Source organism: Rhamphochromis longiceps, linkage group LG14 (assembly GCF_057381845.1).
Source record: "Rhamphochromis longiceps isolate RC_006_pf linkage group LG14, R_longiceps_female_GT1.1, whole genome shotgun sequence".
Lineage (NCBI taxonomy): Eukaryota > Metazoa > Chordata > Actinopteri > Cichliformes > Cichlidae > Rhamphochromis > Rhamphochromis longiceps.
Window position 1 is genome coordinate 39,308,561 of NC_140570.1, and position 27,270 is coordinate 39,335,830.

The following is a 27,270-nucleotide window of genomic DNA, read 5'->3' on the forward strand; positions in this document are numbered from 1 at the left end:
GGGCCCAGTGCAGCAGCGCCTCCCGGCCCCACAGAGCCCGGGACAGTCCACCCAACCCCACCACAGAGAAAACTGCACCCACCCCACCATCCACTCATCTTCCAGACTACATAAGACAGTAAACGCCCAGGCTGAGATCTTCCTCCACCTCTCCTGTATCTCCCCCTCCTGCAGAGAGAGTTCCTGAAGAGAGGAAAGCTCCTGCAAGATGTGACCATCTCCCCCACCAGTTGAAGAGCTTCCCAGGTGGTTCGACGCACCGGCGGCACCCCGCTCCAGGGCCGGGCCCCCATGCACCCACCCGCCCACAGCCCCGGCAACACACCAACCAGGATCCAAGCCCCCGAGGCCCGGCCCGGGCCCCAGCCCAGAGACGGAGCGCCCCCAGAACCTCACGCCCATCCCGGACCCACCCAGGGCCAGCCAGGCTACCAGGTCAGTAACCCACGTCCGTCAGCACAGACCCTCCCCTAGCCCCGCTGCACGCAGCCGCGAGGAAACAGTCACCTGAGAGCCAACAGAGCCCTCAACCGGACATGACCGCTACCCCGGGTTGAGCCCCCCAAGGAAGATGCCTCCGGGGAACCCTCCGACGCCCTAAGCCTGTCCCTACCCCCACACCAATCACAACAGTGAAGGCGGGACCAAATTATGACCCCCCACCCCCACTAGGTGATGGAGCTGATAAAAGGAGTCCAGAGCAATTGATCTGATGTGGTGGCAGAGGCTGTATCAAGACTAATGTAATCTAATAGATAATTTCTATATTGGTTAGAATTAAGATTATTTTTATTTTTCCAGTTCATGAGGACTGTTTTCTTGGCTATGCATAGGGCAGTGAAAATCATATGGGCTATATTCTTTTCTGAAGTGACATTATCTAAGCTGCCCAGTAAACACACTAAGGGGGAGGTTGGAATGTTACATTTCAGACACTTTGATAAGTCTTCACATATCTCGCGCCAAAACTTTTGCACTGGTGGACAGAACCAAAGAGCGTGGATGTAATTGTCTGGTGTATTGCCTTGACAGTGTGAGCAGTTGTTGGAAGATGTAAAGCCCATCTTGAACATCCGATGACCTGTATAGTGCACTCTATGTAGTATTTTGTATTGTATTAATTGCAGACTGGGATTTTTAATTAATTTAAAGGTTTTTAAGCAAATCTGAGACCAGAAGTTTTGGTCTAAGCTGACTGATAAATCTGCTTCCCACTTTGCAATAGGAAGGGATATTGATTCATCTAATTTAGAAAGTGTTCTGTATATTTTAGATAATAATTTGGGGGATTTAAGAGTAAGAAAATGTGCCGCACTTACTGGTGTTTGTAATTCAACTTGACTGAGGTTAAATTTCTTTTTTACTATGGATTTAATTTGTTGATATTCTAAAAATCTTGTCTTGTTGATCCCATATTGTGCAACTAGTCTGTCAAATGGAATAAATTCTGTTCCCTCTAATATATGTTCTAAGTATTTAATTCCTTTACAACTCCATTCTGGGAAATTAATCATATTATTGTTTTGTAATATGTCAGGGTTATTCCAGATAGGTGTACGTTTGCATGGGATTAATGAAGACTCCGTTATTTTTAGAAACTCCCACCATGCTGTTAGAGAAAAGCTGATGTTGATACTTTTAAAGCATTCATGTCTTTTGATGTTTGAGCTAATAAATGGTAGGTCTGAAATCTCTAGATCCTTGCATAGTGCCTGTTCAACATCTAGCCAGGGCTCAACTAAGAAGGTATGTTCTAACCATTCTGAGATGAACTGAAGCCTGTTGGCTAAGAAGTATTGGTGAAAATTAGGCAGATCTAATCCTCCTCTATCCTTGGTTCTTTGTAGCGTTTTTAAGCTGATACGCGGGGGTTTATCTTTCCAAACGAATTTGGAAATATATGAATCCAGAGATCTGAACCAATCTTGTGATGGTTTGTTAGGGATCATCAAAAATAAGTAATTTATTTTTGGCAAGATCATCATTTTTATAGTGGCGACCCTTCCCATGAGTGATATGGGTAAAGATTTCCATCTAGTCAGATCGCCTTCTACTTTCTTTAGAAGTGGGATGTGGTTTAATTTAGTTAAGTCTGAAAGCTTAGGAGAGACATTAATACCTAAATATTTAATATTTCCAGATTGCAGTGGGGCAGAGGAAGAATTATGGAAGGAGCAGTTAATGGGGAGAACTGTAGATTTTGACCAGTTGAATAATCTGAAACTCTTGAAAACCAGTTTATTAAAGTAATTACCTCAGAGAGGTTGGTTTGTGTGTTTTGCAGAAAAAGCAACACATCATCCGCATAGAGACTGATTTTATGTTCTATGTTCTTACATTTTATGCCCTTAATTGTTGTAGCCTGTCTAAATGCTGCTGCTAGAGGTTCGATAAAAATTGCAAAAAGTGAAGGGGAGAGTGGGCATCCCTGTCTGGTGCCCCTCAGGAGACAGAAGCTGGAGGATGTCTGGTCATTTGTTCTGATACGAGCTGTTGGGGAATTGTATAATATTCTTATCCAGTTTATGAAAGAGTTTCCAAAACCAAATTTGTGTAAAGTTGCGAATAAAAATTTCCAGTTAACTCTGTCAAATGCTTTTTCTGCATCTAGAGATAATATTATGGTTTCGATGTTTTTATCGTATGAGTAGTCTATTAAATTAAGTAATCTACGAGTGTTTGTTGAGGAGTGCCGACCTTTTATGAAACCAGTTTGGTCAGGATGAATTAAGAGGGGGGTCATTTTCTCTAATCTCTTTGAGAGAGCTTTGCAGATTATTTTAAGGTCTACATTTAAAAGAGAAATTGGACGATAGCTTGAGGGAAATAAAGGGTCTTTGCCTGGTTTTAGCAGGAGACTAATGTTGGCAGAATCCATATTTGGTGGTAGTCTGCCATTTTCCTCGATTTCCTGCAACATGCCGTGGAATACTGGTGCCAAAATTATCCAGAATTCTTTGTAGAATTCTGCAGGGAAGCCGTCTGGACCTGGAGCCTTATTATTGGGCATACTTATCAGGGCTTCCTGGAGTTCACTTGGCGTCAGTGGCAAATCCAGTTCCATTGCTTGACTATCTAGTAATTTTGGAAGAGTTACGTTGTCAAGAAACAGATCAATTTCATTTTTAGATGGGTTTATTTGTGGTGAGTATAAAGTTTCATAGAAATCCCTAAAAATGTTGTTTATTCTTCCAGGATCATATATTGTGTTCCCCGATAAATCTTTAGCAGCACATATAGTTGTTTTTTCTTTATTTATTTTTAGCTGGTTAGCTAGAAATCGACCTGATTTGTTACTGTGTTCAAAATTCTGCAAGCGAAGTCTTTGTATAAGGAATTGTGTTTTTTTATTAATAATTTCATTTAATTCTAGTTTTGTTTTGCATATTTTGTTCAATGTTTCCTGATCTTGGTCGCACGCGTAGGCTTCTTCTAGTGATTTGATGTTTTTTTCTAATTCCTGAATATTTTTGTTTTCTTCTTTCTTTTTGTGTGATGAGAAAGAAATTATTTTACCTCTCATCACAGCTTTCCCTGCTTCCCATAGAACAGAAGCAGATATTCCGGGAGTGTCATTAAAGTCTAAATATGAAGTCCATTCCTTTTTAAAATATTTAATAAAGTCTTCATCTTTAAGTAGTGATATATTAAATCTCCAGTTTTTTCTTGGCGTAGTGTTATTCTTGTGCATTAGTGTTAAAGATACAGGAGCATGATCGCTGACAGCTATAGGATGAATCTCAGTGTCTGAAATGTCACACAGCAGTGAGCTGCTGACCAAAAAATAATCCAGACGAGAGTAAGAGTGATGAACATGCGAGAAAAAAGTATATTCCTTACTGGTGGGGTGAAGAGAGCGCCATGCATCGCAAAGACCAAAGTCGCTCATATACTGTTTGATTATATTTGTGGACTGCCAATTGCGCTGAGTTCCTGTTGTGTTGAGCCTATCCATGTCTTCATTTAGTCCAAGGTTGAGGTCACCGCCAAGAATGAGTGTGCAATCAAGGTGTTCAGAGAGTGCACTAAAAAATCCGTGGAAGAATGAGGGTTCATCAACATTTGGACCGTATATACTTACAATACATAGTTTTTTGTTCAATATTGATAGTTTAATAATTAGAAATCTACCCTCTGGATCTATAACTGTATCGAGTACTGTAAAATTAACATTTTTATGTATTAAAATTGCTACTCCCCGTTGTCTAGAATTATAACAGGCTGCAAACACGTTAGGAAACTCAGGTGTTTTAAGTTCGTTTAAACCTGTGACAGGTCTGTGAGTTTCTTGTAATAAAACAACATCTGCCTGTAGTTTTTTAAGCTGGTTAAATATCTTTAACCTCTTTCCTCTGGAGCCAGCTCCATTTACATTCCATGTGACAAACCTCAGCATGCCCATAATTGTGTGTGTATGTCTAATGAAGTATGCTGGGTGTTTCGTTTAGACAGGTGGAGAGAATGTGGAAACATCCCTTGTTTGTAAATAGAAAGAGAAAAAGAAGTGTGGTGAGAGGCTCCATTGTTCTAAGATTTACACATCTAGATTAGACATTCACATTACTCACACTCTCATAACACATACATATAGGACCTTGGGGGTGGGCATGCTACATGGCATCCAGAGGCGATCTGTTTGTCTCCACCCCAGGGAAAAAGGGTAACACCTCCTGGGTCTAGGTGCAGGTTAGGGACAAGGGTACCTGGACCTGGGGTATAGAGTACGTTTGGAGAGTGTGATTGTGTGTACAGTGTCTATTTATGTCTGTCTCCACGTTGGGTGAGTGCTGAGTATTTGCATATGTGTGCATGGGGGAGGGAATGGATGTTTGTATCTGTGTGTGCCTCTTATATATTAGAGATGGACCGATCCGATATTACGTATCGGTATCAGTCCGATACTGACCTAAATTACTGGATCGGATATCGGAGAAAAATAAAAAATGTAATCCGATCCATTAAATATCACGAAAGCACCTCACAAAACTTGCAACACGCCGTAACTCACCTCAGAACGTTAGCACGTCGGAGCAGTATGCATCACGTGATAGAGCGGCTGTGGCATGCGGGACCTGTCTATTCTCCGCGGGAGTTTGCTTCATTCATCCTGGCCGCTGTTTACATCCCGCCAGACGCAGATGCGCAGGCAGCTCAGTGCGCACTCGCGGAGCAGATTCTCCACACGGAGCGGACATTCCCGGACTCTCTCATCATTGCTCTTGGGGACTTTAACAAAGCCAATCTGAGCCATGAGCTTCCAAAATATAAGCAGTATATTAAATGCCCAACCAGAGAGGAGAGGACATTAGACCACTGTTACAGCACGATCAGCGGGGCCTATCGCGCGGTGCCCCGCGCTTCACTCGGACTTTCTGACCACGTCATGATCCACCTAATCCCCGCGTACAGACAGAGGCTGAAGCTCTCCAAACCTGTCGTGAGGACTAAAAAACTGTGGAGCAACGAGGCTGTGGAGGAGCTTCGCACGTGTTTGGAGACCACAGACTGGGACACATTGAAGGCTGCTTCTAACAGCTTGGACGAGTTTACGGACACTGTCACCTCCTATATCCACTTCTGTGAGGACAGCATTGTGCCATCACGCACCAGGGTGAGTTATAACAATGACAAACCCTGGTTTACTCCTAAACTCAAAAAGCTGTGGCTGGAAAAGAGAAAGGCGTTCAGAAGCGGAGACAGGGACTGCTACAGAGAGGCCAAGTACAGGTTCACTAAAGAAGTGGACATTGCTAAACATCAGCACTCTGAGAAGATGCAGCAGCAGATCTCAGAGAATGACTCGGCCTCTGTGTGGAAAGGTTTTAGGAATATCACAAACTACAAGCCTAAAACCCCCCACTCCACTGACGACTTGCTCTTGGCCAACACCCTTAACGACTTCTACTGCCGTTTTGACGAGCCATCAGGCAGCCTTCACACCTCCAACGGCCCCAACAATAGAGACACTTTGGACACTCATTCCCCCACCTCTCCCCCCTCCACAGAGCCATCACCACCTTCAAACCGTTCACCTACAACACCCCCCTCCTCACCCCACACAAAAGAGGATTTCACACCACCTCCTCCCACCACAACTCTTCATATTCATGAAGCAGATGTGAGGAAGCAGTTTAAGAGTCTGAATGCTCGGAAAGCTCCCAGACGGTGTGTCTCCTGCCACCCTCAGACACTGTGCAAACGAGCTGGCCCCAGTGTTTTCTGGCATTTTCAACTCCTCACTGCAGGCATGTCATGTGCCTGCCTGCTTCAAGTCCTCCACCATAATCCCTGTCCCCAAGAAACCTAGGATCACTGGACTAAATGACTACAGACCCGTGGCTCTGACATCTGTGGTCATGAAGTCTTTTGAGCGCCTAGTTCTCTCCCATCTCAGGACCCTCACGGCCCCCCTCCTGGACCCCCTGCAGTTTGCATATAGAGCCAACAGGTCTGTAGACGACGCAATCAACATGGCCCTACACTTCATCCTGCAGCATCTGGACTCCCCAGGAACCTACGCCAGGATCCTGTTTGTGGACTTCAGCTCTGCCTTCAACACCATCCTTCCAGACCATCTCCGAGACAAGCTTTCCCAGATGAATGTGCCTGATCCCATCTGCCGGTGGATCACTGACTTCCTGACGGACAGGAAGCAGCATGTGAGGCTGGGAAAGAATGTCTCGGATTCCCGGACCATCAGCACCGGCTCCCCTCAGGGCTGTGTTCTTTCTCCTCTGCTCTTCTCCCTGTACACCAACTGCTGCACCTCCACCCACCAGTCTGTCAAGCTAATCAAGTTTGCAGATGACACCACCGTTATTGGACTCATCTCGGACGGGGACGAGTCTGCCTACAGGAGAGAGGTTGAACGTCTGGTGTCCTGGTGCAGCCACAACAACCTGGTGCTGAATGGCCAGAAGACAGTGGAGATTATTGTGGACTTCAGGAAGCACACAGCCCCACTCCCCCCCCATCATCCTGACTGACACCCCCATCACCTCTGTGGACTCATTCCGCTTCCTGGGTACCACCATCACCCAGGACCTGAAGTGGGAGCCCACCATCACCTCCGTCATCAAGAAAGCCCAGCAGAGGATGTACTTCCTGAGGCAGCTGAAGAAATTCAACCTGCCAACACGGACGATGATGCAATTCTACACCGCAATCATTGAGTCCATCCTCACCTCCTCCATCACCGTGTGGTACGCTGGAGCCACTATCAGGGACAAACAGAGACTGCAGCGTGTTGTGCGCTCTGCTGAGAAGGTGATTGGCTGCAGACTCCCATCTTTGCAGGACCTGTACACCTCCAGGACATTGCGGCGTGCAGCTCGGATCTCAGCTGACCCCTCTCACCCTGGACACAGTCTGTTTGACCTGCTCCCCTCAGGCAGGAGGCTCCGGTCCATTCGCACCAGAACCTCTCGCCATAAGAACAGTTTCTTCCCCTCTGCTGTTGGACACATGAACAATAACCGTATGACTGTACCCGCCACTAACACATGACCCTACGCTGTGTCACTGCATCATTCTATGTTTGGCACTGATCACCACCTGCACTCATGTATATATCTTTCAACGTAGCACTCTTAATTCTTATTCTCATGTATATATCTCATGTATATCTCATGCACATATCTTTCCACGTAGCACTTTTAATTCTTATCCCTACTTTTATTTTTTTCCATGTCTATTTAAGTGCTATTTATGACAGCATGTTTGCACTGAAGCACCGCAGCAATTTCCTAATGTTGTAAACCTGCTCAACATTTGGCAATAAACCCCATTCTGATTCTGATTCTGATTCTCTCTTCTGTCGGTGGTCTGGATAGCATTTGGAGCTTCGCTAGCAACCCGGCATTTCATCTCCGACAAAGTTATCCCGAGAGAAGTAAAGCAAGTGTGTAAGTCCATCTCTGAATGTAAAGCATTCCTGCGTTAAGCTTAACAAGCGACTGCCTCTCCTGCTGCTACTTCAATCATGAAACTGCTTAACGATCAGGTGATCGGCTTTTCTGTCTCGAGTCCGTGTCTCTAGTTTGCTTTTGGCCCACTTTCTACTCGAGGATCTTTTTCTACGTAGCTGACGCTGGTAACTGTGCAGTGGCGGATCTAGCAAAGTTTAGCCAAGGGGGCCGATAGGGCATGAACAGGGAAAAGGGGGCACAAAGACATACTTTTCTTTCTTATTCTCATTTAAAATGTCTATTTTTTGCCGCTATTGTTTATAATCATCATTACCATTGCATTAATAATTAATATTGATATTGCATTCAGATGTTTAAACATATTGGTACCCAGTTAGCCTTTTTTACAGGTGCAGTTATAACCACTTTAAACTGCTGAGTTAAATCTAAAATCTTGAATGTTTACATGCAGATTACATGCATCATAAAAGAACGGCCTAACTCTGAGTATAGTCTGTGCCAAGTAGACAGGAAGCGCAGGCTTTTGAGCGTGCTTGTGAAAGTGAAACTAAAGCAGAATCTAAGTGTAAGTTACTTTGAGGAGCTGTTTGGATGATGCTATTTTAATAACCAGGTTATTCATTATTATCTTCTATTCATTTATATCGTCTGATTAAGCTTTTAGTAGAGGTTCTTGATTAAAACATTTATTTAATAGATTACATATACATAGTTTCAGTTAGGGCATTACACATATGAGAATGGCTTCTGTCTCTCTTTCTGGTGAAAGGTCAGAAGTGCAACGGGTGAGATGAGAGAGCATTTAAGGTCGAGAGACCCACACACACACACACACACACACACACACACACACACACACACACACACACACACACACACACACACACACACACACAGTAGATAGACTCATTTATAGGTGAAAGTTTAATCATGTTTTGCTTGTGACTGCATTTTGTGCTTGCAAAAGAACAGTTTGTTGCAGAATGTGTGCCTGATGTTCCAGAAGATAAGTGCGGGCAGGACGTGCGACAGGAAGACACATGGGATGGAGACGAGGCGATGCTCTTTTCAAATTGTGTTACAAGTCATTGTGGTTTTGATTTGACGTATGCATGTATTGTGTCTGCTTAACGCATGAGGGGGCGTTATAATACCCTTATGATATAAAACCATTCCTGTGTAGTTATTGGGCGGAGATCTACAGCTGATGTTTTGCAGTGTACATCTCCCCACGCTGCGTGTGTTCATTAAAATCAATTGTTTGACCAAGCTCTTCTGGACCATGGTTGTTTTTACTCTCGTCCTCAATATTGAACCCTTAACACTGAATATCTACAGACTGTTAAGCTGGAGTGACTGTGAAACCACTGGCCTTGTGTCCACAGCACTTAGTTTCAACTTCTCTACTAAATCTGATGTTTTTCTATTGATGAGATATATATATACACACATATACACATCATCTCCAGTGGTTCTGTGTCTTTAGATAAGAACAGGTTAAAGGTGTTAAAATTTGCAAGCCCCCATTTCTTAGGTGCAATAGTTTTTCACAAAGTGAAACTTTATTAATAAAAATGGTGAACAAATGCTAACCTAAGAGTATAGCTGGCTTAAATTAATTAAATTAACCTCAACACAATCAAACCAAAGCAAATTAAAGTTCAGTACATTGTGGAAGGGAAAAGAAATCATCCTACATAATATGCTAACATGTGACGTTTTATTGTTGTTTCATATTCACATGTTGACATCATTGTTAGCCAGAGCTCCTTATTACCAGAAGCCATGAGTTAAATGTGAACATTTTTATTCTAAGGGTGAAGGTTTAAATATTAGTCACATCATGTGGGTAGCTGATCATTTCCCACAGCAACAATTAGGGTGTGTCACTGGAGACATTACTCAGTCATTCATTATAATTAGTCATCGATTAAATAATTGATCAATGAGCTCCTCACTTGGCCATTTGTTGTAGTAATGAGGTTAATAGAAATGTTAATGGTGACAGTGTCTTACAGGCTGAACACAAAGGCAAGAGCTGTGGATAAGGCTTCTATTCATGAGAACACGGCAAAAATAAAATCCATTTTAAATATTAGCAAAAACCTTTTAAATGATTACAGACTGACGATATAATGAAAGTTGCAAGAAATAATTAAAAAAAACCTCACTTGTACTTGGCTGATGGCGTAGACAGGGAGCTCTGGACATCTTAGACTGCTACCTCTGCAAACTCAATAAAGCAGGATGGATGGATGGATGGACGGGAAGCAGATACAATTAACAGTCACTAGAGTCAAGTCAAGTCAAGTTGGCTTTATTGTCACTTCAACCATATACAGTTTAACAGTACACAGTGAGGCGAAACAACGTTCCTCCAGGCACCAAGGTGCTACATGCAACATAAATTTACAACATAATTTAACAGAAAAACTCTAAACTAGCTAACTAAGAGGCCTAGTTAGCTGGCTAGCAGAGACAAGACAGACTGACCTAACATAAATTACAACATAAATTAACAAAAAACTATCTAACTATCTAAGGATGACTTTTTTTGTTATCAGACAGCAGACAACAAAGTGCACGTGCAAATGTGCAAACAAGAGCAGCAAGTGACAGTGTGACAAAAAAAAAAAAAACGTAACATAATAATAAGGTTTTGTGATGATGAGTTGAGGTAGTGGAGGAACAGTAAACATTCCTTAGTGTAGCAGCAAAAATTAGGAAGTGCAGAAGTTAATGCAAAAAGTCCAGTAATAATATTGTGCAAAAGAGCATTTACAGGTTGGTGTGTACGATGGTTTGGTGGTGTAGGTCAGTGTGTTTGCGCTTGTGTTGATTAGTCAGTCCAGGCTCAATGTTTTGAGGTAGTTGAGTTAAGCTGAGTGATAATGTTAGTGTGTGTGTGTGTGTGTGTGTGTGTGCGTGCGTGTGTGCGTGTGCGTGTTTATCAGTCAGTCCCTTTTTGCTGAGGAGACGGATGGCTTGTGGAAAAAAGCTGTTGCACAGTCTGGATGTGCGTGCCCGGATGCTTCGGTACCTTTTTCCAGATGGCAGGAGTGTGAAGAGTGTGTGAGAGGGGTGTGTCCGATCAGCCACAATGCTGGTGGCTTTGCGAATGCATCGTGTGGTGTAGATGTCCTCAATAGAGGGGAGAGAGACCCCGATGATCTTCTCTGCTGTTCCCACTATCCGCTGTAGGGTCTTGGGGTCTGATATGGCACAGTTCCCAAACCAGACAGTGATGCAGCCGCTCAGGATGCTCTCGATAGTTCCTCTATAGAAGGTGGTCAGGATCAGTGGTGGAAGCCGAGCCTTTCTCAGTCTTCTCAGAAAGAAGAGACGCTGTTGGGCTTTCTTGTGCAGGGAGCTGGTGTTGAGGGACCAGCCGAGGTCCTTCTCCAGGTGAACGCCCAGGAATTTGGTGCTGTCGATGATCTCCACAGAGGAGCCGTTGATGCTCAGCGGTGATACCAAGATGGCGGCGCGCACAGACGCAGCGGCCCGGAGCTCCTACACTTTTGCACTTTTGGTGGTACTGTGTATTATTTCACACAGTCTGGGGTTACTTCAATACAACAGAGATGATCTACTACAACTAAGCCGTGGAGATCTTCAACTAACATCCGAGTATCTCATCCCCCTGGAGATCCCCCCGGAGATCGTTAAGCAACCCCCGGGGCTACCCGCAACAGCAAGCCGCAGGAGGAGACGTTGCGAGCGGAGGCAGAAGAGAGGCAAGCGGGGAGGCCTGTGGGCACGGCTAAAGACTAGTCCGTTTAAACCACCACTCCCGATCATATTCCTCTCCAACGCCCGTTCAATCCGTTACAAACTGGATGAAATACGACTGCAGATCGCCACTCGACGGACTTTTAATAACTGTTCGTGCATGATTTTCACTGAAACCTGGCTGGACAGCGCCATTCCCGATGCGGCTATCGATCTAGCAGGCCGCACCGCCTATCGAGCCGACAGGTCTGCGGACTCGGGTAAGAAGACTGGCGGGGGGCTGTGCATCTATATTAACAACCTTTGGTGCACGAACGTCACGGTAACGGAAAAACTGTGCAGTACAGAGGTAGAACTGTTGGTGTTAAAGTGCCGTCCATTCTATCTCCCTCGGGAATTTTCTGCCGTTTACATCTGCGCTGTTTACATTCCACCAGATGCTAATGCTAAGCTAGCGTTAGCACAATTGAGCAGCAGCATCAATAACAGCCTGGTAGCACACCCGGACAGTGTCTTTATTGCGGCTGGGGATTTTAACCACGCGGACCTGAAATCTGTACTTCACAATTTCCACCGTAATGTGAAGTGTGCTACCAGAGGAGATAGAACGTTGGACCAAGTGTACACCAACATGGCGAATGCGTACAGAGCCCAGGCTTATCCCCACCTGGGTCTGTCAGACCATCTCTCCCTTCTGCTACACCCAATATACACACAAAAGATCAAGAGCACTGGGATTACAACCAAAACCGTGAGAACATGGCCGCAGGACGCTATTCCGATGCTTCAGGACTGTTTCCACTGCACAGACTGGGATGTATTCAAGGTGCAGGACACTGACAATCGTGTCGCATTGGACAGTTACACCTCCACTGTCTTGGACTACATCTGTTTCTGTGTGGACAATGTAACAACTTGGAAACGATTCCATGTGTTCCCTAATAATCCACCCTGGATGACACACGGAGTTCAACAACTTATTCGAACAAGGAACAACGCTTTCAAATCCGGGGACCAGGAGGCATACAGTGCTGCCAGGGCCAACCTGAGAAGAGGCATCAAGACTGCCAAGCAGCAGCACAGGAGGCGTATCGAGGCCAGGTTTGAGAACAACACAAACCCAAGGCAGGTCTGGGAGGGCATCAGGGCTATCACGGACTACAAAAGAAGAACACCATCACCCTCAGCCGACAGTTCTACTCTGGCTGAGGATCTAAATCTATTTTATGCCCGTTTTGACAGGGAGAACACCGACCCCTCAACCGACCCTGCTCCGGTCCTGAGCACTCATGAGCTGAGGCGTGTGTTCCGGAGCATTAACACCAGGAAGGCGGCCGGGCCGGATGGAGTGCTGGGCCGGGTGCTAAAAGACTGTGCTGCGGACCTGGCGGACGTCTTCACCTCTATATATAACACCTCGTTGTCCTGTTCACTGGTACCATCCTGTTTCAAAGCAGCAACCATCGTTCCCATCCCAAAACAGTCAAATGTCACATGTCTGAACGATTTCAGACCTGTGGCACTCACCCCCATTCCCGCCAAATGCCTGGAGAGACTGGTCATTAAACACATCAGAGCTGCTTTTCCACCATCCCTGGACTCGCACCAGTTTGCATACAGGGAGAACCGGTCAACCGAGGATGCGATCGCCACAGTGCTGCACACATTACTGAAGCACTTGGAACACAGGAACACCTATGCACGGCTCCTCTTTGTAGACTACAGCTTGGCTTTTAATACCATCCGGCCATACAAACTCCGTCCCAAACTCCACCAACTGGGACTTAACTCCTCTCTGTGCAACTGGATTGTGGACTTCCTCACTAACCGTAGACAGAGTGTCAGAGTGGGTAAGAACACCTCTTCCACCCTTGTGGTCAACACCGGTGCCCCTCAGGGGTGTGTTCTGAGCCCTCTGCTATACACTCTCTTCACCCATGACTGTATTTCCTCCTGCGCGTCCAATCTCATTGTTAAGTTTGCAGATGACACTACAGTGCTCGGACTTATTTCCAACAATGATGAGACAAACTATAGGACAGAGGTGCAACAACTAGAGTCATGGTGCCACGACAATAACTTGGTCTTAAACACCAAAAAGACCAAGGAGATCATTGTAGATTTCCGGAAGAGGGGTCATAACAACCATCTGCCTCTCTTCATTGGCAGTGAGGCGGTGGAGAGGGTGAGCAGTTTTAAATTCTTGGGGGTAACTGTGACCGAGGACCTGTCCTGGGGCAACCATATCACCTCAGTTGTACGGAAGGCCCAACAGCGCCTCTACTACCTGAGGAGACTGCGGAGCGCACACATTCCCAGATCTCTGATGTTGAACTTCTACAACTGTGCCATCAGCAGCGTTCTGACGTATGGATTTCTAGTGTGGTTCCCCAGCTGCACCAAGGCCGATCAGCAAGCACTCCAGCGGGTGGTGAAAGAAGCTGGCAGAATTATTGGAACAAGTCTGCCAGAGATCAGTAATATCTTCCCCACTCGCTGTCTGAGGAGGTTGCACAGTATCCTGCGGGACCAACATCACCCTGCGCGCCACATTTTCCATCTGCTGCCCTCAGGGAGAAGGTACAGGTCTATACAGGCCAGAACATCCAGACTGGCCAACAGCCTGTATCCACAGGCTGTGAGGCTCCTGAACTCTCTGCCCCCCTCTCACGGACAATAACCATATCCAACTTCTTAATAGCAATGAACTGGTCTGCATTGGTGCATCATATCTTTATTCTCTTCCCCCTCCTGCCCCCCCCCCCTCTTTCTTAAATAGATAACTATCATATCTGATATCATATCTCACAGTACAATAATATTGAATGGGTTGCATTGTTGTATTTTGTCATGTTTCTCAGGTCTTTGTCTGAATTTCTACGAACATTATTGCTAAGGATTGTCTTATTGCATTGGAGTCACACTGGGTTAAATATGTACACTTGGGTTTTAAGGGGTATTTATTATTTTCTTCTTTTTTTGGGGTTGTATGGAAGCCCCAAACGCAATTTCATTGTTCTTGACAATGACAATAAATAAATAAATACTAAATACTAAAATACTGAGTGGTCGCCTCGTGTCCTCCTAAAGTCAACAACCATCTCTTTTGTCTTGTCAACATTCAGAGACAGGTTGTTGTCTTTAGTCTCTGCACTTCCTCTCTGTACGCTGACTCGTCGTTCTTGCTAATGAGACCCACCACGGTCGTGTCATCAGCGAACTTAATGATGTGATTTGAACTGTGTGTTGCTACACAGTCATGAGTCAGCAGTGTGAACAGCAGAGGACTGAGCACACAGCCTTGTGGGGTCCCAGTGCTCAGTGTGGTGGTGCTGGAGGTGCAGTTCCCGATCCGTACTGACTGAGGCCGGAAAATGAGCCAATAATCCAGGCTGGGAATTTGACTCAATCCCAGGGCACTCCTACGAACCACCAGACTGTGGATGTTGAAATCTAACCCTGAGTGAGATTTGTCACTGATGCGTGGATTTGCTGGTCAAGCTGAATGTTCACAGCTGGCAGAAATTAGTGCTCAGGTCAGTGGATGGGCCCTAAATGGCAGAGCATCATATTCATTTTTTCCTGTTATGTTAAAAGCTGAGTTTGTGTCATTATGACCACCGTGTTATTGCACTTAAACCTGTGTGGTAAATGTGAAATGAAACTCTGCTTTCAGTCCAAAGACACCTCTGCTGCACAGCTGGTGAAAGAAAACATGAGCTGGAGGATAAAGACAGATAAGTAATTCCTCAACTCAGACAGAAGACAGGAATCGCAGAGTGTGCATGAAATGTAAGTTAAAACTTGGAACAGCAGCGATGACAGAGGACAGCTGTGGCATGAGGAGAAAGAGCTTTCTCGTTTTTTTTTTTAAATCATTGACAGTTTTCGTTTTGTCAGTTTTTGTCAGTCACACGCAGACGGAGGACTGTGAGAGCCTTTTTAGTCTGTTCTTCTCAAGTCCACAGACCATAACTTCTTTGCATTTCAGTCTCCTTAAACTCTGAACATGAACACAGCAGGGATCCTTCTCTCTGGACTCCTGCCATGATAGTTTTGGCTGGTAGGTGTCTTTACAGTATTTCATTTATCACAGCATCCCTGGGACTTTGCCTCTTTGGTGGATCTGCTGTACTTGATTTTTTTTTCTCCTACTGTGTTGGTCTGTGCTCGCTGGTTAACTGTTGCAGGTTGCCTTTTGGCCTCAGTACATAGCTAAGCAGTCCTCATAACCAGTCACTTCAAACATAAACCTGAAAATAAATCAGGTGCAGATTTGTTTTGTTGTCGGGTTAACATGAACAAAGATGCTAAATGGAACCACACAAGACATTAAAATATGCTTATATATCATATATATAAGCACATAAATAACATTTCCATCTATGCACATAAAAATATCAAAATACCGAAACACAGCGTGAGGTGTTCATGCAAAACGATGGAAACAGGACGTGGACTGAGGTTTGGCAGCTGAGGTGAAATCGTGTACTGCAGGTGAAAACAAGTGTGTGTGTGACAGGTGCTGGTCTTCCCCCACCCTCACCTCTCTCCCTCTTGCTTCCTCTCTCTCTCTGTGGGGTTTAGCGCTCTGATGGGTGACTTCCTGTTTGTGTCTCTGTAGTTTTCTCAACCTGCTGCTTTCGAATCCACAGGTCGCATCCCTCCACAGGGTGGATTACCCTCTAGAGGTGTGTATGTGCCTGAGTGTGTATTCTTGCTTCTGACATCAAAGGAGCACCACACTGATCCTCCCAATGTGACACTAATGCCTCCTTTCTCTCTCTCTCTCTCTCTCTCTCTCTCTCTCTCTCTCTCTCTCTCTACTCTGCTGACTCCTTATTTCCTCACCCTGCTTCCTCTCAGCTTCACCTCCCTCCTCCTATATTACAGTACATGCGTCTCTCATTCTTTTCCATCCTCGCCCTCCCTCTATATGTTTCTTCTTATTTCCTTCTCTTGCCTTTTGGACTAACATCACAGCTGCTCTGTGTACTATTTTCCCTCTCCACATGACCAACGTTTTCTCCTCTTTCTTTCTTTCCCTCACCCTCTCCTTCATCTTTGTCTTCATGTCTGAGAGAGAATACGCAGTTTTTTTTGAAAACTGGTGTATGATTCTGAGCACACAGCAGGAACATAATATTTGGGATTAAGAGCAGTTCAAGACTTGTTTCTCAGTGTTTGCCCCCCCATCCCCCCAAAAAGGATGCAGCAGGACAGGCAGGATGTGCGTGCCTGTTTACAAGCCTGAGCAGGCTTCCTGTAATCCCACAACATCCTCACCACTGAGCTGGTTTGTCTCTGAAGGCAAAAATAAAAAGGATAAAGAATAAGAAATGAACTGGTGTGTTTAAAAAACAGTCAATGAATAATGCGTTTCGCTCCTGCAGGAAGTCAAGTTGCCCTTGGTCAAACACATTATGCTGCATATTTTGTGATCAAGTGGTCCAGTTTACTTTTTAAGTGGCTCCACTTTAGGTCTGCGTGAAATCCGTTGATGCTGGACTGGATTTCATTTGAAAAAAAAAAAAAAAGAGTAGGCATTGTCTTATTTTATTAAAGTCTTAGTTACTGTGGATGTGTAGATGGGGAAATCCTCCATCCAGTAAGGCAATGTTATATTTAGGCTTTTGTGTATTTGGATCCTGTGATTCTTTGTTTTTACTTGTTCTGTAGTGATTGTGTAAATCAGCTGAGCTGCTGGCTGTAGTGTTGTGAACAAAGCTCTCTAACCCACTGGTCAGAGCTCCCACTGTGAAGCCACAAGTTGATCTTCTGTCTTCACTGTTGCCATCTTGGTGTTTTGGAACCACATACGACAAGCGAGGAGTGGCTCGAACCAACAAACCTGTGAACACCGCATTCTCATTGGCTAATGACTTATATCCAGGTTTATTATCCTTTTAACGCTACACGTTACTGTGATTTAGAAAAGGAACCTCATGTTGTACTCAGTAAGTAGAGAATAAACTCATTAGGAAACTGTTTACTGATGTTATAGATCAAGTGAGCTGAGGGCTGTCCTCCTACAGAGCACAGACAGACTTATTTCTGCCAACAGGAGAGTCACCCCCTACCCGTGTCTGTGAAGGTTCTCAATCGTCCATGTCATCGTAGTCTAAGGAGCTTGGAAAGAACCTCTCTCATCCGAGAAGCTTCTTCAGTTCTAGGGTTAAATGGTGGAGAGTCCCAGATTTAAGCACTATGGGAGTGTCCCCCAAGAGGGACATGGATCCTCTACCTAATCAGATAGAATCAGAATCAGAATCAGAATACTTTATTGATCCCTGGGGGAAATTATTTTTAGGGAAATTATTATATAGGGCTTAAAACATGGCTTTAATTTTAGACCTGCCCTAATCAAACCACACCTATTACATCATCAGATCAGAGGGAAGACTGGTTTTGGTAAAAATGATTTGTAAATGTGCTTATAAACGATACTGCCCTTGTCATAGGTCTTTATTTTATTTTATTTTTTTTATAAATAAATAAGCTTCCACAATAGTGGTTGCTAGTCTTCCAAGCCATCAAGTACTAATAAAAATTACACAATAAAGTAGATGCAACAATGCCCACATATTTTGGATCTTACATCCACATTAAGGTTTTACAATTGTAAAAATATAAGCATGCAAATATCAATGACACTGAGGTACAAACCAGAAGAATCAAAAACAGGTCACAGCATTGCCCTCTTACAATATTTACAATAATTAAAAACTGTGTAAATAGGCTTTCAAATGTCTTTTAAAATAATTTAGGAATAGTAGCTAGTAGCATTTGATTAAAGAGCATCTCTGCGTTTTACAATCAAATCAAATATCACAGAACATAATTAATGTATTTTCTCCTTTATTCCATTTAATCTGCCAGAAGAAGAAAAATTCCCCTGAAAGGCAAAGTCACAGTTTCCCAGCTGTACTGTCAAGATGACAAACCTTCAGCTCAGTGGATGAGAACTGAACTAGCTCCTCATCCCCATCACCAGGAGAGAGGAGCGTTTTAATAATTGCTCTGTAAACACTTAAAAACTCTCAAATGCAACTCGAGTAAATTTAATCTGACAAAATGAATCGGAGCATTGGAAAAGCACAAGGCTGCCCTTTTGTTAAATATGCAATTTTCTATGACCTTCAAAACTGGCCCCAGGTTGCATTTTGATAACAGATTTGGTCAGAGCCTGGAAACAGGTGCTTTTGGGGTGGAAAGGGTTTACTTCAAGGAGTTGGTTTGCTCAGAGCATCTTCTCAAAAGCACTTTTCTTTTCCCTCTGCCATCAGTCTCTCAGGTTTGTCTCTGAAGCACCTTGCCTGAACCTTTAGTATCCTAAAGCTAGACATCTACAATGAGATTTAGCAAAACTAAAATATAAAAATCTAAGAGTTTGCTCTCACCCACTTCTCTGCCTTCTTGCAGCACAACAGTTCCTCTCTTGGAAACCCAATTCTGTGCTTCCTGTCATGGTCCTGGGTCGTTTTGACCCAGCGTTCTTAGTTTTCTTGTGTTTTTGTATTTTGTTCTCTATTTATTCTATGGTTCCTAGGTTGTTCAGTTTAGTTTATTGGAATTCCCCTCATGTGTTTACCCCGTGTCTTCCCCCACGTATCTGAGTTCCCATGCCTCGTTTCTCCTCCTTGTGTTTTATTCCATGTTTTCCCCAGCCCGTTACGTCTGTGCTCTTCTTTCCTCCCCTCCTGTCTGCGCCTCTGTGTACTTCCTGTTTTACTTTGACAGTCTCCCGTCAGTATGCGTCATGTTGTGTTTGTGCCTGCCCTGTCTCGTTACGATTATCTGTGTCAGCTGTGTTCCCCGTGTGCTCCCACCTCCCTCGTTAACCCTCTGTGTATTTATGTCCGCGTCTCCCTCAGTTCTTGTCGCGTTCTCCCTCATAGCTGTGTGTGATTCTCCCTGTGTCGCCTGGTGCACATTATAATTAGTTTTTCCCAGTTTAGTTTTGTATTGTTTGTATGATCTGCTTTCCCAGCAATAAAGCTGTGCTTTTGAGTTAAAGTTCTGTGAGTTTGCGTTTGGGTCCATTCCTGCCTGCCACACAGCCGAATCATGACACTTTCTCTAGATCCACAGTGTGACTCCTTCAGACCCTCTCGGTGGTTCTCCATCAGCTCTCTCAAAGCAAATTGCATCTGTTTCTGCATGAAGCCATACTGCAGATCATTAACTGTCACATCTGCCATTAAACTAGCTGCAACAACTCTTTCCCATCTCATCTGACCATCCCACTTCTTTTTTGCTAACCTCACTCACTTTCCTCTGCTTCATCATCCCACCAAGTCTCCTTGTCTTCTGTCCAGCTCATACACGAAACACCGTCCTGGCTGTTTCCCCTCGCCTCTTCAGCATTTCCAGTCATCTGGTCTCATCACCTGCCTGAACTCTGCACAAAATGTTTCCTTCTTCAGCTTCAACCATTTAATCCTTGCCTCTGTCTTCACTCCCTTTTTATTCTTGATTTCTAGATTTCACCTTCTGCATAAGATATATTCCACCTGTGCGCACCTTCCTCCACTCTTTTATGTTACCCTGTGTTCCTCCCTCTTCCTGAAGTACATCTTCACCACATCCATTTCCATCTTTCATGCAAACATCTGCCCTTCTACATTTCTCTCCTGAGCACTGCACCTACCCAACACTTTCTCATCAGCCCTGTTTGCTTCACCTACGTGTTCACTGAAGTCTGCTCCAATCACCGGTTTCTCCACCCGGGGGATACAGTGTCCCACTCCATCCTCTTTTACTTCTGACATCCAACTTGCAGGGCATACACACTGACAATATTTAGTCTCACACTGTCTTCTCCTCTACAGCACATATGCATCCACACAGATTATCCATAGCCCGTTTGGCTTCTTATCTACATATTAGAACCATTTGAATCCACCTCCAATGCTACTTGCACTGCTGCCCTCTCACCCGTGGACCTCTACACAGAATATATCAGCCTTCATGCTCTGTTATATCAGCCAGTTATAGCCTCCCTACTTTCACCTCTCCAGCATTAGCACATAGTGTTTATATGTACCCTGCACACAGTTCTAGAAACATTATTGAAACTGCTCTTGCGTTGCTAGTATGTTCCTAGTATGTTGTAGGTGCTGCAAACCTCAGATTTGGTTTGGAAAAAACAACACCCGTGAACATTCAGCACTCGACTTTGCCACAAGGAAAAACTTTCTGGGTTAAATCCAACTCCACTTTTCTCACCAACATACCGCAAATCACAATGGGAGTCCCCAACCATTTCAGCAATTAGCCTACCCACACACTCACAGACACAGAAACACACACATCAGTGTGCATCATGCACAAAGCCACAAACGCATCAGCCTGCAAATTGGTGTTGATTCACTCCCATATACGGAGCGACTCTGAGTCACAGCTCCCCCAGGCACCAGGCACGCTGTGATTGGTTAGGAGACTGCAGCATTTGTGTGTGTGTGAGTGGCCTGAAGCACCCTAATAGGTCTTGATAAGAATCAATCAGAATGGAGAGAGAACGAAAATAAAGACAGATTGACTGCAGAGGGACCGCGGGCGAGAGACAGTCACTGCAGACAGCACAACGAGAGGCTGTATCACAGGAGAGAGAGGGTGGAAAAGAAGGGCAAGAGACATAGTAAACGACTGGAGGAGAAAGCGAGAGAGGGTTAGAGGGTAAAATTACCGCCAGCTCAGACTCCCGGGAGGAAATAATGAGGAGTGTCCACATCAACAAGACCTGACACTTATTCTCACACACTCACACTTGGAGAAATAGCTCAAAGGGCTACCTGAAAACTCTCCATCTGCTGGATGTGAGCAGTGACAGGAGCGATGACTCTGATACCGAGAATTACGAGCTGCAAACGTGTTCGTTAATAATTCTGCACAATAGAAGATGTACGTGAGCTCTGTGGGCATTTTCCCCACACTTTTCAGAATGCTAAAGAATGCTAAATGTGGCTCATTTATGGTTTTGTGAGTTTGGCTGTTCACTGACATAATCACAACAAAACTGCTGTGTTAATCCTCCCTGACCTCTGCATCAGTCAGTCACATGACTGCAACTCCATGAATTTAGCATTTAGACACACAGACATGGTCAAGATGACCTGCTGAACCTAAAAGTGAACTTTGGAATATTTTTGAACAAGGCTACTGGGATTTTCCCCACATAAACAGCTCTGGGGTCTACAGAAAATGGTCTGAAAAAGCAGCCATTAACTGTGTAACCAGGTCATCCCACAACATGTGTTTTACATCTTTGTAACTCAGTGTCAGCTAATGTGTTTGTGGAGCTTTGGGTACTTCTGTTTGAATATAAAATAGCTTGAAAGTTTGGAAGTGCTCACTGTATTACTTTGTTTTCAAAACTCATAGGTCGCTGTACTTTGTACATTTGCATATGCCGTATGCAGAATTGCAACCATGGCTACTTCAGATCTTGCAAACTCAAATTCCATGACACCGTTTGTTGCCTGTATCCTTAACTCATTCACTGCCAATGGCTGGCAGTGAATGAGTTAACGTCGAGGATATATATTCTGGACAAATTTCCACACTAGATATTTTTCCACATACAAGTATTAACAATTGCTCATTTTGTAGTTACACATGTCCTCCCTGCCAGTTATCCTGATAGGATTGTTGTGATTTTTTTCTTGCTCTGTATAGATCTGATTTCAAAAATGTGCACAAAACTTGCACTTGGATGCTTTGCTTGAACAGAGCAGGAGGGGATCATGTCAAATGCTTGTTTTGCACTCCAGGCCAAGCATAAACCACACTTCCTCTAATTGCCACTTGAGGCAAACCTCCAACAGTGAAACAATTCTCATTGATTTCAATATTAAAATGTCACAACTCCATATCTGTTTTGGTCTCCGTGGATGCTCCCCCCTTTAGAGCTGCTGTATTGTGGGTGACTTTTGAATCTGGGTAGCAGCGATATGGACAGAGGTACTCTGACAAAGAGAACATTTTTATTGAACTATTGTATCTTACAACAATTTCTTGCTGTGTGGTAAATATCACCACATTTCTGCTTCAGTTTTGATGAGTCAGATTTACATGTATTAGGTGGTGACTTTGCGAGTAAGTAGCCAATGTGTGCCCCGTGTAGTTTATGGATAATGCTTGCCGATGTGCATAACTTCCAAATGCTTTCCTCTTTTGCCTCAAAAAGCTAAGTTAAGTGACTTCACTGTGGTTTTGTTTCAGTGGTCATTTCAATTTCACCTGTTTTTAAGGTTAAAAAAAAACTTTTACTACATAAAATACATAAATCTTATTAAAACTATCTCCAAAATGTCCTTGAAGTGACCGCAGTTAGGATTAAATCAAATGGTTTGCATCTCCACAGCACAGCAGCTCCTCAGGGAACGCCAAAGCAGAGGAATTAGTTGGGTTGGTAAGGTAGCAGAGATAGAACTACTACAGATGTATGAGGGGAAATGTCTGCACCATAAGTGTGCCTTAGTGAGTGTGCTGTATCTTTGCTCGTTGATGTCTCGTGTTTCAGTGGTGACCATGTTGGACAGTAGGATCAATAAAGCAATTTTACTATCGTTCACAAAGGCAAGCGAGCAAATATTGTATCCTCCATGTGCACTGAATCAAATATTCAGCCTTCATATGCTCACTGCTACCATAGAAATGAAAACACAGACACACATAAACAACACCTAAAAGTGTACTTATATAATCCACCATTGTGTCATACCTCTTTTAATACAGACTTTGAACACAATTCATAAATTCATGAGAAAAGTTTCCAGAATGTAGTGCAGTGAATGTTTCCTATTACACTGTGCTACTTTGGTTATGTAATCCTAAAGCTGGTCTGATATTTTGTTGCTAAAAAAACCCTCATCTGGCTTAATTTATCTTATTGTGTTTAGTTCTAGTTATTTTTGAACTTTCTGACCTTCAATGCACATTTAATATCAACAGGCTTTATTGTGAGGACAGAGTGTAGTTTAGTTTTCTTTTGTAGCCACATATTAACAAGATTAAAAACTGTTTCCTGAACACAACAAGCTCGTGCTTTATCTGCTCAGATTCATAAATGGAGAACCACGACAGGAAGTAGAACCACAGCGGGGAAATGGACTCGTAATTATACTGAGGGTTTGAGTGGTGGCTGTGTAAGTGGGCGTGGGAATCATGTGTCAGCAGGTGATGGAAGAACACTTAAGTCAGCTTTGGGACAGTTGAGGGAGGATGTGAGACATCAGTGACAGGAAGCAGTGTTTCCCCTACGCTGGCTCCATGTGGTCAGCACATCTCCACAGTTGTTTTGATGAATTAATACTTGTTGGGAAACTTTGTTGCTGGCTAAGGAGTTCTCATCAACCCACCACGTTCTCTTCTACTATTGCACCCTCACTGCCACCCTCATAAACGCACCGTGTCAGGAGTCTGGTGACAGAGAGACGTGAACAAGTACATAAAGAAAATAGTTGTTATCCATGTATATTCGAACAGCACTTGAAGAAACCGTGAGTATTACAGAAGCAGAAAATTTAATCTGCACAGGTCGATTTAATTTAAATTCTTTGCCATCCCTTATTCGTGGCCTACTGACCTCCACATCTGCTCTGTGCTGCTTCAGTCAAAATCTGACTGTTGTGAAGAGGAACACTTGATTACCTCTGCAGGATCATCCAAACAGGAACACTAAGTACCAACCTCGGTAGGATTCAGCCCTTAAATATAAAATAAAATCCAAACGCACTGGTGGTGGTCCACTGTTTATGGTGCCAAGGACAATATAGAATTCCTCCGACAAAGTTTGAGTGTAGAAACGGAGCGCGATGGTTTATCAGACATTTTCACGCAGGCTGAAAAGCAGTGACATTCATTTATCTTCAGCTGTTAATAATCTCAAGATTAAAGTTGAAACGGCGTCATATCTGCGCCTTTAATATAAATCCTTTGAGCTTTAAAACCTATCGACAAAGCTGTATTGTGGGGAGAAGGTTAATCGATATGTACTCTGAACTTTAAACGGGAACCACATAACTCACTTTTCACTCAGTACAGCTGTGAACGTCATTTAATTAAAGCTGAGCGTCGATCCTTTGAACTCATCGTTACTGTTTTAATTTAAAGCCAATGCGCTGAAGTACCGAGACTCTGTGCCGAACCCCACAATAACAATTATTGCTGCTTCTGTGGTTCAAAGTGCAGAGCAGATGGAGGATGTGAGTAGCACCACCTCTCTGGTATTGATATGGATTAAAAAGATTGATGGTCTGGGCTTAAACAGCGGTTCTTCTGGTCAATACAAACACAGCTCATTCACCGAGCACTCACTGCAAACATCTGTCAACATGGAAATCTGTCAATACAAATATCTTTTGCTTTTAGCCAATCAGAGCTCTTTATTTCTATTTTGTGTTGGTTTTTTTCATTCTTTAATGACCCAGTTTTTTATTCTATCAAAAACAGGAGCATTCATCTTTTTCCCCTCTTTATTCAGACTGCTGAGTGGGATATTTGGTGAGACTTCAAACCCACTTGGATTTTATGAGCAGCAGGAGGTATCGCGGCTTTAAATTACACATAAACACAGATTGAACTGTACAGCGGTGTGAGATGGATTGTGGTGTGAATAAATCTCCTGTAACACTTTCAGGTCCATCTGAGGACGCTGCATGTACATGTAAAACGCTCTCCAAGTCACAAAAAGAAATAAAAGGTTTGACTTTAGAGAGCTGCCTCAGCTGAAAAAAAGCTTTTCCTCACCACTGTCAATTTTTACTCCAAGTTTGGAAACAATTGGTTTGACACAGGAAGTGAGAGGACCCAAGTCAGATGGTGGGACACCAGGTGCACTCGGCCCAAATATAATGACCTCAGTCTTCCTTTCATTAAAATTTTACAAATTCAGAGCCAGCCATGCTTTGATATCCTTGAGACATTCTAAAATAGGTCTGAGGGGTCATTGTGTTTCAGGGGTAGATAAATTTGACAGTCATCTGCATAAAAATGAAATGAGACTTTATGCTTTTTAATAATATGGCCAAGGAGAAGTAAATAAATGCTAAAAAGAAGAGGCCCAAGGATGGAGCCTTGAGGTACACCACATGGGAGGGGGGGTGGAAGATGAATAAAATTTACCAAGTGAGACAGAGACACTTCTGTCAGACAGGTATGACTTGAACCACTCCAAGGCAGTGCCTCTAATTCCGACGTGAGGTTCTAGGCGAGAAATCAAAATGTTGTGATCTACTGCATCAAAAGCTGCTGTGAGATCCAAAGCACAAGAATTCCCAGAGTCAGCAGTTAGTAAGATGTCATTAAAAACTCTCAGAAGTGCAGATTTTAGAAATGAAAGGAAGCTTTGATCTGCTGGAGCCACTCGCCTAGCTTGGGTGTCACTGCATCGACTGCTCTGGGACCACTGTTACCTTCACCTCCACGCCTTCTCCAGCTTCTCGTGTTCCTTCTTCCTGATGTTGCTGTCATTTGGTATCGCTGCTTCTATCATTATGGCCGTTTTCCTCTGGTTAGCCACCACCAGCATTCAACACTATAATCCCCCAACAGCTCACTCAAAAACTGGTCCAGCTGGGGCTCAACACCTCACTGTGCAACTGGCTGTTGGATTTCCTCACCGGAAGACCTCAAGCAGTACGGGTCGGCAGTAATACATCCAGCACCATCATTTTAAACACGGGGGCCCCGCAGGGATGTGTGCTGAGCCCCCTCCTCTTCACTCTGCTGACCCATGACTGCACTCCATCATACAGCTCCAACCTCTTCATCAAGTTTGCGGACGACACAACGGTGGTGGGTCTCATTAGCAACAGGGATGAGACCGACTACAGAAGTGAGGTGAGACGCCTGGCCACGTGGTGTGCTGACAACAATCTCTCTCTGAATGTGGAGAAGACGAAGGAGATTGTTGTGGACTTCAGGAGAATGCACACCCAACATGCTCCTCTGACCATTGACGGAGCGTCTGTGGAGAGAGTGAGCAGCACCAAGTTCTTGGGTGTGCACATCACAGAGGATCTCTCCTGGACGTACAACACCACAGCACTGGCCAAGAAATCACAGCAGCGTCTCTTCTTTCTCCGCAAACTAAGAAGAGCAGGAGCACCAGCCCCCATCATGTACACTTTCTACAGAGGCACCATCGAGAGCATCCTGTCGAGCTGCATCACTGTGTGGTTTGGAGCCTGCAATGCGTCCTGTCATAGAACCCTCCAACGCATAGTGAGAGCTGCAGAGAGGATCATTGGTGTCTCTCTCCCCTCCCTCCAGGACATTTACAGCACCCGTCTCACTAAAAAAGCCCTTTGCATAGCGGCTGATCCCACGCACCCAATGCAAAGCTTCTTCAAGCTGCTGCCGTCGGGGAGGAGACTGCGGAGTCTCCAGGCCAGGACCAGCAGGCTGAAGGACAGCTTCATCCATCAGGCTGTCAGGAAGCTTAACTCCCTCCCGATTCTGCCCCCTCTCCCCTCTCTCCTCCACGGTCTCACTGAACTCTGTCACACACTCACACACACACACTCTCTGACTCACTCACTGGCCTGCACCAGTTACCAGTCACTTTGTGGAGCATTGGACTGCCATTACCTCATAAGACTTTGTG